The sequence below is a fragment of the Hippoglossus hippoglossus genome, chromosome 22 (genome assembly GCF_009819705.1).
Source record: "Hippoglossus hippoglossus isolate fHipHip1 chromosome 22, fHipHip1.pri, whole genome shotgun sequence".
Lineage (NCBI taxonomy): Eukaryota > Metazoa > Chordata > Actinopteri > Pleuronectiformes > Pleuronectidae > Hippoglossus > Hippoglossus hippoglossus.
In genome coordinates, this window is record NC_047172.1 from 8359415 (window position 1) to 8372213 (window position 12799).

The 12799-nt window shown below is 42.9% G+C and overlaps 1 long non-coding RNA gene across 1 annotated transcript; it reads right to left on the minus strand.

Moving 5' to 3' along the window:
• Positions 1–519: 519 nt before the first annotated feature.
• On the minus strand, positions 520–12577 carry LOC117756488. Its single transcript, XR_004612813.1, has 3 exons — positions 12270–12577; positions 2032–2162; positions 520–1168 (listed from the first exon to the last, which is right to left on the minus strand). It is a non-coding gene; the product is annotated as an uncharacterized LOC117756488 (long non-coding RNA).
• Between the last annotated feature and the right edge of the window lie 222 nt (positions 12578–12799).

The following is a 12799-nucleotide window of genomic DNA, read 5'->3' on the forward strand; positions in this document are numbered from 1 at the left end:
GCACGGAGAGCAGGAGAAAAGAAAGAGAATATTAAAAAGGGCTCAGGCATGCAGGAGCGTCTCCAGGTACAGTAAGAAAAATGTGCAGGAAACACAATGGATTCCTCTGTGGCTACTCAGAAATTCTACCTTAGGAACAGGTATGTGTGTGTGTCTGTGTGTGTGTGGAAAGAGAGAGATGGGATGAATCATGTGGAGTGACAGTGACAGAGGGGGATTTCAGAGTGAACTTTGAGTGTACATCTCATATATTTTCATCTGGCCGCAGGGAGAGCTGCCACTGGCTCTGTACTCGGCTGTCAGCCATGACAGACTCCACTGATTGGCTTTCTTCACTACTCTGTGTGCACGTGTGTGTGTGTCTGCAGGTGTGCTCATGTTCATATGTTGATGTATGCGTGGAAATCCGACATTGATGTATATTGCTTTTGCTGTATCTCCGGATGTTAGGGGACTGCGATGCCACCTCCTAAATAATTATGTTCACATACACACAAATATGTTTCGCCGGAATTTCAAGTTGCATGTTTATTATCTGCATGGGGACGGAGTTTCAACAAAGTTGGTGAGATTATTACTTTGGAGGGAATCTCTAGATGATTCACTTTTGGAGCCGGTTTGTCAAAGGTCAACATAAAAAAATGATGCCATGCAATATTCAAAAATGCATTTTCCGAGGTATTCAATAGGACTGTAGACACGTCCTGAAGCTTAAATAGATGGAAAGATAATCTATGATCATATGGAAGTAATGGTGTCATGATAACAACAATAAGTGAGAAAATGACATCATATAATGTAGTAATACGTTGACTTTTGCTTTATCTTGATGACATAATAATGAAATGGTGTTAGCATTGCCTGACAGGGGTATATACAGTGTGCAGAGGGTATTCCGATGCTTTTCATTGTATTCCTTCCTCCCAGATGAACACAGTGGCCTCATTTTAAACTTGTCTGGTAGCGGTTACATCAACAAATAGGGTTAGCTTATAAAACGAGGGGTCTGGTCGGTTTGCGGCCTGGGATGGATCAAAATCCGAGCCTGGATTATCCTTTTAAGTCCGCTCCTGGTTTGAGTAACAATGAGTGGGTTAGAAGATGCATGACCTCATCCAACTATCCCTCCACCCTGTGACTTCTGTGTCGTACAACAACGTCACATTTCCTGGAATGAAAAAGAGAAGGGTCGCTAGAGATCAAAAAAACAGACGTGACTTTAATCTTCCCCCAGTTGTGTTTGGCGGAGCAAATTAGTTTTACCTAGACATGTTTTTGTAGAGGATCAGGCTGCTCCACAGAGTGTAGATTCTGGCAATAATGTGTACGGAGTGTCTAACAGTTGTGTAGAGTGTATGAAATGAGCGCAAACCTCCAAGGGGAAGCGAATGGATGTGTATGAAGGCATCAAAAAAGAAAGAGATGAGGTGAGGAGGAGGTCCGGAGTAAGATTTAAAATTTTGAGCAGTAAATCTGATTTATAGGCCGGGGGGGGGGGGGGGGGAATCTTGCCAAGCTTTTACAGCTGACCTCAAAACATTTTGTGTTTTCCCACTTGCTCCTGTTCAATGAACTGCAGCAGTTCATCTTTTTATGAGTCAGGGTGTTTTTTAATTAAAGTAGAAAATGAAGGACTGAGGGGAAATGACAAAAGAGTAAAGAACAGCAGCGATGAGTGACATGTGACTAACATTCTGCTGTAGTGTGATGATTGAAGCTTTTTAGAAAATGCATGAAACTTAAATTTCATTTCTTGCTTAAAACTTTGGATATTTAGCAGAAACCATTAGAAAAAATCAGCACTTGTGAATCAGTGCATTTGGTAGAAGCTCAGTAAGAATAGGGGAGAGTAGCTTAAATTCAAAATGCAACCACATTTATTTTGGAAACCTCCTGAGCTAAATGGGGGAGAAAAAATAAAACTCACAGGAGTCTCCTTTTTCTGACATTTACAGTTTAATGGCAACAAAACACATTGTGAAGTCGTAATTCTCAGGCTACACAAAATGAGATACAACAAGAGCGGCAAACCTGAGTTTATCACCAGCCCCGTGTGCTCGGTAATGGAATGATATTCCAATCCCCAGCCTCCCCGAACACTCCGCAGCATGGCTGCGATCCAAAACACAAACATCCTTCGCTGTACCCTTGACGCTGCGACCCTAATGGGGAACACAAAACACCCCAAGAGTCAATTTTCTCGACTGGCTCTCGGATGATGAGTTCTGACGTGGGTGTGTACTCGAGGGCAGCAGGTAGAAGGGGTGGGGTTGGAAAGGGGGTTTAGTCGGTGGGTGTAGAGCGTCCTCGGTTTGGGGATGCAGCCCACTGTGTCGCTGGCGTGTTTGACATGTGCTGCAGTGCATTATAATCACCCCGGCCATCACTCAGCCGGGCCCTGCGCTCTGAGCCCGCAGCATCGGTTCAATCAAACAAGCTTTTCTGATCGCCAGGCCTCTGGAGGAAAGCCCTGAGCATAGGAAACATGTCAGTCTAATATCACACGCACACACACACGCTATCTGAGTGATCAAACAGCCACAGCGATAACGACTGAGCAGGGACATGCATGCGTCAGCAGGCGTTTCTCTCTCGCTCTCTCTCTGTGTGTGTGTGTGTGTGTGTGTGTTTGTGTTTGTGTGTGTGTGAGTGAGCAGATCAGCATTGCAGAATACTCGTCTGGATGAAGAGTTGCTGTGTAAGAACTTCAGCCATTGATCGACGATAATGAGTCACATGAGGAGGAAGAGGGAGGAAGTTGAAGAGAGAGGGTACGGAGGAAGAACAACACACAGGGTGAGTGCAAAGTTAGAGGTGAAGCCTACAGATGAAGTATGGACGAGGAAAATCGAGTTGGAGGATGAATTATAAAAAGAGACGTGAAGAATGATGTGGAAGAGAGAAAGAGAACAAGAGGTACAAAGTACAGGAGGAGGAAGAGGAATGAGGAAATGGGACGAAGGTAAAAAAAACAGATTTTGCAAAAGAAAAAAAGGAAAAACAGGCCATCTGGTGAGATGGAATTACATTAGCGGTGCACATACAGCCCTCATGCTCCTGTCTCATCAACACATACAGTAACACAGGCTGAGCTGCTTTATGTGCATGTGTGAAAATGTTTGTGTGTGTGTGTGTGTGTATGTGTGCACAGTGAGGTTTTTGCCCTTCTACCCCTCGCTCATAAGCTGCTTTCAGACATGCACTGAAGTCCGTATACATTTTCCTGAAATCTATCAGAGGGGCTGAGGACGCAAAGGTCCGAGTCAGTTGCTCTGCACATTTTCCTGAACTTTTCCTGCCAGCCTAACGTCAGGGAAATGTCCGAGTGAGCCCATTTGACATTATAACAGGAAAACTCACAGCGAGCGAGTGGACGTTTCGATGTCAGTCAGACAAACTGGAAGAATACAAATATCTCAGGATGAAAAGAGGCACCATATATACGTAGAAGACGTAATGCAGATCTCAACTTGGAAAGACAATGGGATTAGAGAGCTTTTGACAATCAGGGCTGATGTTGATGTGGTGTAAACAAAAACCTGATATCCACAGTGGAATTTATACATCATGTCCTGCCTCCTACATGCTCTGCCCAGGCGCCACCCCTCGCCTAAGTTCTTTATAAAGGCAAACTCTGGACAATTTGCAGAGTTCATATCTGAAAAGCTCTTTATTAGGCATTGATTTGCACAAATAACTCTTATCCGCTCAAACATTTACTGCACAATGGCGCATGTGAGCTATCCGTGCCTGTAAACGCTTGTTCAAAGAGAACTCCGGGTGCCTCATACTCTCACTTACCTCACATAAGAGCTCTCCCACATTCCCGTTTACTCAATATTTCATGCATGAATAATCCAATCGAAGCAAAAGTGCATTATTTCCACCAGGGCCCTCTGCTAGATTAGCAGAGGGGGTTTGGCACTGTCTCCCCGAGGACTCCCAGGCTTCTCCCAGGAACACAGAGCAAAAGTAATCAGACACAAGACACATCTTTCTTATCTCCGGCCGACTCCTAACAAGCACATAATTGCTCATATCTTTGCTGAGCTGGAGAACTAATACCCTGGAGACTGACTATGTATATATACACCCTGATAGAGAGAGAAGGACAGGTTGCTATAGGAACAAGGAAGTCCTAATGTGGTAAAGCAGGGGGTAGGGGGGGGGAAGAGCGGCAAGGTTGAAAGACCTGAAACTGCGGCGCTCGCACGTGGCCCCCCTGAACTCTTTCACCGCAGTGAAATACAGTGGATGTAATCAGGCCTCTTTGAAACTGATGTTTTAATATTAAAGTGAAAAAATCTCTAATCTCTTTTTATAGAATAGAAAATGGGAATTGGATATTCTCTGTGACAAAGTTTAAGTGGTATAGATACTGGATGGATGGATGGAGTTTAAGCTTTTGCAGTGTCTTGTAATACAGTAAGGTCAACAGAACAATCCTATAGTGTTCGCCAGAGCCTCAGAGATCCAGGAATTGTTGGCAAAAAGTTTGATTTGTTGGAAAATACTTTGAGGAAGCTCTCACAAACTCTGAGTAGTAAAGAGGCTCCTGCTGGAAACACTAATCCCCCCCCCTCAATAAATAAACTCATCCATACACATTAAATGTTAGCAAACCGTGCTGTGTATCAGCAGGGTACTGGTGAAAAGTGTCAGGTTGTAATATCCACACCGTGCACCTGCATGAGTGAGTTTTCTGATATTTACATACATTATATTTGAAAATCCCACTGGAGAACCAGCCAACACTTCAGAAACTAACTGAGAACTACAGTATAATTGTCTTGATGATCCAATATAAATAAAGTAAAGAGTGAAATAAACATCCTTTAATGAAAATTGTGGTTATTCACTTGCTATATAAGCATTAATCTATGTTCCGTCTATGTATTTTTTCAGAGTAGTCCAGGAATAGTTCCCTTTATGGAATTCTTTTTTCAGTCGAGCTCCGAGCAGTGATTTAGAAGCTTTTCCAAATTTACGCCTCATACACCCGGTAGCTCTCTGCAAGAGGAGAGCTGGATTTCCACTTAGATTCCAGAATGAGAGGTGCTGTGAAAAGTCACTAATCACTCTATACCACACCAAAAACTGCCCAACTCCATATCTGGTTTAAGATGAACACCAGACAGCAACACCACCACCACCATCTCATCATTAAGTCTGGTGATGCAGCAGAACTGAGGAGAATCCTGTAAAATAATAACCCCAAATGTAAACATATAGGCCCTTCATTAGGAAAACACTGCATCACAAATAAGTGGCACCACGTTAAAAAACTTAAAGTTAGACAAGAATGACAGGGACGTAAATATCCTGCAGGATAATTTTGGTGCTCATTACCCCAAACAAAATATATAATACTGACATATATGATGGGTGTATCACTGCAGCTTCTTACCTTGTGTCTTATGATTTAAATCAAATTCGGGAAAAAAACATTTTGTTTTATTTAGTTTTTGCCTTGTTTTTCTTCTGGGTGGATCAGTGTCAGAAACCGCTTAAACACACCTCAGCATCCTGTAAAACAACAGAACGAGAGGAGGTCCTGAGGGAATGTAAGTTCAACAACAGAGCTCAGAGAAAGTGATAGACAGCTGGTAATTAGGGGGCAGAAATAGAAACAAAGTGAGTGGGAGAAAAGCAGCGGAAAAAAAATGTGCGACAAAGTCAGACACCTCAACTTTGTAAAAGAGGATCTCTAAAAATATACTGTATGTTCCTGTTATTATTCACTGTGCTCTTACTTCCACGGGGTGTGCTGCACATGCACAAGCGGCTTCTTATAATACTCGTTTGTTGTAAGGAAGCAAAATACATCAGTGAGGCTTTTATTGAGTTGAAAGTGTGCATCGTTCTTATGCGGCGTTATTGGATTAGTAGCCAGCTATCTGTAATGTCAGCCTCTGCACGGCAACATGAGGAGAATAAGCGAGGCCATAACTTATGTGTGTGAGAGATCACATTATTTTGCCCGAGCGCTAATCACTCTTTGAGGCCGGAGGGGCTGAATTCGCTCAGCCTCCCCCTCCGTGTCTTTATCTGTCCGTCTCGCTCTCTCCGTGTTTGTCTTCTGCTCTTTATCTCTCGTTTTCCTCCTCTCCATCTGCCTGTAATGGTATTTCAATAGGACAGATAGCCACAGGAATCCAATACGCACAGCGTCTAATTGAGTCTTTAATAGGTTGTGTGATGTCTGCTCGCTGCTAGCTCACACTGAGAGAGACTGGGAGAGAGTCACACTTCAAACGACGCGCCAACCGCCAGCCGGACCCGTCTGCAAAGGTCAGTCTGCAGCGGCTGCATCAGCGGCGTTAACGTGTTGTTTGTTAATTACATGCAGCTAGAAAAAAAGGATCTGGTTTCTTTTATCATCTGGAGGAAATGTTGTGCTGAGCTTTGTGCGTCGCTGCGAACAGACCCAGATTCCTGTTTGCTAGCGATGCACAGCCGATTGATTGAGGAGATCAGAGAACCTGCTCATTAGAGCCGTGTTAGACTTTCAAGTTCTGCTGTATTGATTTAAATTTCTCCCCCATGCGAGGGTCTAGAAACACGAAGTTAGTCATAAATATTGTACTTTCATTCTAAAAGCTTAAGCTTTTGTCTTTTTAACAAACTGGAGCGCTTGATATTCAAAGTTGTGTGACTTGCCTTGTGCTCCAGGAAAATAAAGTTTTGGCTGTATTATAAATAACTTCCCCCTGAACTGATGCACTTTATTTGTTCCTATATATCTTCTTATTGTGATAAAATGACGGTGACAGTGAGTGGGTGATTCACATGTTAGAATATGACTTGTTTGTTTCTTTGGATGATAGAATTTCCAGTTTGTGTTGGATCATCTCTGATGTTGTTAAAGTCACTGCTTCTTTTGCAATGAGTGCCTGTTCCAATAATCCAATAAAATATCAGTTTCTATTACATTCAGTCAAACTCATCCTGTTTTCTTTCTCAAGTCTTAGTTGATCAAAGCAAATCCAATAACTTTTGTCATGTCAAATTCATTTCACATATATAAACACAGTTTGAATGAATAACTACAAGTGAGTCAGAAACACAGTAAACTGTAATGTTTCATTTATAAAAATAACTCTCTGTATACGATTTAAAGTTTGAGATGCTTTGAAATCATAAACCGAACATTTCCCTAAAATCTTTTACTCCAGGATTACTCAAAAACTACTGAACTCGTGCAGATATATCTTAATTCAAAACCACTGGGCATGTGTAGCGTGCTAATATGAACAGATGTATCTGATCTCAACCCATGTATATGCAGCATGGTGATACAGTGGCCAATCAGCCTTGGTGGAGGAATGTGCCCCTTCTAGTTTGTTCATGAGATTAAAGGCCTACTCATGCTTCCTGCGTCGAAGCACCGGGCCGAGCAGGCATAGCTGTGCGTAGGTGTGTGTGAGTCGTGCTGCAGTGACACCCCCGTAACGCTAGTGGCGGTAGACTCTCTTCGCGTCTCTTCCAGTTTGTGGTCCACTTATTTACAACTTCTCTGGCGTCTCTTACTTCAGAACAATGGCGAGTGGATCGTGTTGGAGCTGACAGATATTAAAGAGCAATCACTTTTTCTTAAAGAGGTGCAATGAAGAAAAGAAAGACGTTGTCCGTGTTCGTTCCCTCAACTCAACTCAAAAATGGCGGCGAGTCTGTCGGACCAATCACAGCTCTTGCGGCCTCGAAGCTTAGCTACATTTTTGGGGAGGCGCACGTCAGGACACGGCGTAGCTTCGACGCGGTAGCATGAATTGGGCCTAACATTAGACAGTCATAACAAAATAAGGTTCAGAAGATGACATTTTCCTCTTTGATTCGCTCAACATCGCACGTCCTCTTTTACCTGTACCGCTGAACGCGTGTGTTTTCATGTGAAAAGGTGCATGTCAACCTTTGTGCTGTCTGTGTGGGTATGTATGTACAAAGCAGCGCCGCAGAGACTATATTCTATCTGCTTAACGGCGGGATAATTAACATCTTCACCTGGCTCCTGGTTTGTTCGTTTTAAAAAGCCTAATTAATCACAGGGACAACGTTGGGACTGGAGTCAGCGCCGCCAAGCGTGAAATTACCTTTTCTCAGAGACTGGGCTCAAACGTCCATAAACAGTGATCCTGCCAGCCTACCCTCTGTACCTGACTGTGCCATTCTTTATCTCGCTCCGAACACGGCCTTGGGATGAGGCGGCGGGGAGAACAAGAGCGAGAAAGTCCAGCAGAGGTGGGGGGGAACAATGCAGATGAGTCGAAATGAAGACGGAGATCCGAGGGAGTGGAGTTTTCCTTTGTGGTCTCCCACTGTGCGGACAGACTGAAGCTCCTGCACCGCTGCATATAAATAAAATGAGCTGGTGGGCCAGGTATCTGCAACACCCACTCTGAGCGAGCTCTCCGGCCCAATCGATAACTTTGAACTTTCCAACATGGGAGCAGAAAGAAACTCTCCACATCAACAGAAACGAATCATATCCAACTGCTGGTGTGGAGAACAGCAGCAGCCGTTCTGGGAGTCGCTTGTATGAATCATTCAGACGCCCACTCTCTCTAACCTCTACCTCTCTGCCTACCTGCCTACCTGCCCACTCGGCAACCCCACCGCCCACCGCCTGCCGCCGACAGCATCCACTGTCTTTGTACTTAACCTCACACATCACAGCTAACTCGTATATCAATGTTGTGCTGAGACGGCGGAGAAGGGATGCGCACCTATTTCTGGCTCAGTAGGTGTGGATGATGGCTGTTGTGTGGTGGTGCCTGTGTGTGTGTGTGTGTGTGAAATGCTGTTGAACTTGATGAAGGTGTATGTTTCATAAAGTGCTGTGTCAGACCTCAGACAGCAAATCACATGTTATGGAAACAGACAGACACGTTAAAAAGTACATATAAACAACAATCAATAATTTGATCTTTTATTTTATTTTATTTTATATCATATTATTTCATTTTCTATTATGATTTATATTATGTTATAATCGGACACTTAGAAATAATTCCGACAACACACACAATCATGTATAGTGCAATATTGTGCAGCTTTTTCTTTTTCATGTGCAGTGTTACCACCCATTACCACTCACATGCAATTTGTGTAATATTTAATGTGTTTTTCTTCATCATCATATTTCAATTTCAATATCATGTGCAATATCCATTATTACATCCTCCTTCATCATTTCATTTCTACTTATTGCCACTTTAGTTAAGTATTAGTTTCTCTGTCTAAAGTAACTTTGCTTATGCTTATCTTATTCTCATTTCTGTCAATATATCTACTAATAGGCACAGGTTCTACATTACTCAGTATACTATTACTCTTATTTTATTTACAATACACTTAGACTTTTACTTTTTATCTTCACTTAATTTTTTATCTTTATTATTATTTTTTCACTGTATTCTATTCTGCTATATATTGTTCTGTAATGTAATCTTGGAGCAAGCTGGCGTAAGAATTTCCTTTGGGATTAAAAACATCTTATCTTATCTTAATTAATCATGTCAGGGCATTGCTACATGTTTTTATTCAAATGATCATGTGAGTCAGTATCATTTGATTTTTTTAACATGTTGATAACATTTTAAGCTTCATCTTTGAATCCCTTGAAAGATTTTGCTCTTGATCAAGTATCACCAGCTGGACTCCACATTTTATCCCCAAGAGTGACGGACTACATGTGTCCATGTGCACGTTTACACCTGCTTTGAGCAAATACAACAAGCACAAGAGGAGAGAAAGTTACAAAGCCTCGAGCAAAGTGCTCGTCACATCATCACAAAGGGTCCAAACCTCCCTGTCACGTCTTCCAGTGTCCACATTGAGGACAGTGTGCACAACGATTCTTGTAACTTTCCAAAGCCAAGAATACGACAATCACACCCACGTCACACAGCGAGGGGCCAAGTGAGAGAGTGACAAAGCTCTTTTTTTATTCTACACACAACTTTTTCTGTCGCGTTCCGTGAGTACAACTGAGTGTAACGCTATGAACGCCTCTCTGTGCACAAACATCCCCATTCTTACAATTCACTGCATCAGGCCCGTGTGTGTGTGACAACAGCCTTGATGCAAGATTTGGGCATTTTGTGGCGTTTTCTGCAATTTGTATGTATCATTAAGACGTGTATTTTTATCATTTATTCTCATGGATTTTCTTCACATTATTATTATATATAATTTTAAATATTATTGAGCTGAGTATCTAAAAATCCCAGGTAATGAGGGTGATAGAAAATTATTCTTCTTTCATTTCAACTTTCATGTTGGATAAAATGTACAGATTTTGAGAGGAGACAGTGGATACACAACAGCAAAGCATGCTGGGTAAACAAACAAAATACTTATTTGCATCTGTCTGAGGAAATATAAAACATGCATGATACACACAGTCAAGAGGGTCGGTGGTTCGATCCCCGCATCCTCCGTTCTGCATTCTGAAGTGTCCTTGGGCAAAATACTGAACCCCCCATTGTCCCTGGCGGCTGCGCTGACAGTGTTTGACTGTGTGACTTGTGTTGTAAAGCGCATTGACCAGCAAGCTCTATATAAATACAGTCCGTTTACCATTTACTCTAACCTTATCCGTAACTAGCCTAATGCTAACACTTACAAGGACTTACTTTTTGTCTCCATAAGGAAAACATGTCCCCATTATGTGACTGTGCAAACAAACTTAGGTCCCCACTTAATGAGTAATACCTACACCAAACACACACTCATGAAAAGATACCAGAAGTGACGCACATCTGTGCCAAGAAACGACACAGTGGCAGACACACAAAGTGAGAAACACGTACACAGTTGCAGACACACACTCTGGCAGAGGAAACACTGCTTTGTGTCAGACGGGGCTAACGGTCCAATCTTCTGTACAAATTTGTGATGAGCAGTGTGTTTTGCGGGTCCTGTGGGAACTGGCACACATAATTAAATTGGTTTCATAAACTTCTGTTAGCACATAGCGGAGGACTGGGAGCTCGGAGTTAACAAATATTTAAATTGTTACATGCAGAGTCCCGCCATTCCCAGATAATCCACATGGAATAATTCCATGTTTATGAGCCCGCATCTGGAAATATATGTGTGAATATATAATGTACCTGCTTGTGTGTGCATGTGTATTCCAGTGAGTGTGACTGTGTGTGTGCCTGTTTTTGTTTTTTGAAGTGAGAAGTCTCATCTTCTGCTGCTGCTGCTGCTGCTGCTGCTGCTGCTGCTGCTGCTGCTGCCGGGTTTCTGGGGAAATCAGAGCACATACAGAAAGAGGACGAGGGAGTGAAAAAGGAGGGGGCTACAAATAAATAAATTTGTGGGAGAAAGGTTGGGGAACGGGAAAGAAAAAGAATTAGGGAGGGAGGCGGGCGAGGCAGCGGGGAAGAAAAGGAGAGAAGAGAGAGTTTCAGGGAGTAAAAACATTGATGCCAGCCTGCTCGCTGGCAGCTGACACACGGAGAATGTGGCCTGATTTTTGGGTTGCAATCAAATCCCTATAAACAGAGTGATCATTCACTCCGCCTAAACCTCCGCTGCATTACTGCCAGCCAGTGAGGACACGCACCAGTACTTTCTCATACACACACACGTGTTTGTGACAAGAGAAAGGTAGAGTTTCCAGCCGCATTTGTAGTCTTGGCACAGTGGAAATCTTTTGCACACACACCGCATATGCATAAATAAACAAAAGCCCTCAGTCAGACGGGGGAATAGAAAGTGACGAGTGGAGGAAGGAGATTACAAGAAATATAAGAAAGAGACAGGAAGATGTTGGAAATGAAAGAGATTACGTATAATCCCCCAAACTCCCTTGGGGGTCAAGAGTTTCTCCAGTGTGTCTCTGCTTTTTAACGACGAAGGCTTCACTGGATACAACAGCGTGATGTTTTCCGAGGTGATGCAGGAGTTGTGACTTTGTTGGTGTTAATGTGTGATAAGCTGCTTAGTAGTTTAGCATTCAGATAAATATTCAGAACTTTTCAGACAGCCATTTCAGAATAACAGGATAAAAAGGGGAACTTTGGCGCCCAGAGGATGGAATTTACCTTTTGATCTCAGTAAGAGGTGGCACCTGAGTTTGTTTGTGTGTGTGTGTGTGTGTGTGTGTGTGTGTGTGTGTGTGTGTGTGTGTGTGTCTGTGTGCACAAAAACAACCTATGTTTGCTTCTCTGTTTGCACAAAATAAAAATCATTGGGCTGCACGTCAGAGCCAATCAAGGATTTCTTCCATCTTAGTCTGGACCAATAAGCAGGAAGCTTACCTGTGCACTTACTCCACTCAGGGAGAGAATCAGCGAGCATGGAAACACCAAGTCAGGGAAAAAAGAAAAACTCTCATTGACTTCACGTGCTTCTTAATGCGTCTTCCTCAAGGTCCTGCTGTTCTCAGCCAGCTGCTCGCTTTGCCCCCGCCGCCACCACGAGCTGATACAGCGACTGTGCTGTGAGGTAATTGGCTTGTTTTCTCTGTTATGTGTCCACAGGTTGCTGCTTATGTGAACGCCTGCTCCTGGACTTGTATTGTTCTCGAGAGAAAGTCAGATGAAAGGGGTCTGAGTTAAAGCGGCTGAAAGAGCTCGCTGACAGTCAGATGAATGGATTGTTTGATTGATATCATTAGGTTTTGCATGTCTCAAAGACTGAGATCATTCTTGCAGAGCACATGTGCGGTTTACAACGACAATGGAGGCAGATTTACTCAAAACTCTAAACAATGCCTCCTTGATTTCAGACAAAAGCAGACTTATCATTTCTAGTCTGTGATTTTTTTTTTCCTTCCCAGCTGAAACGA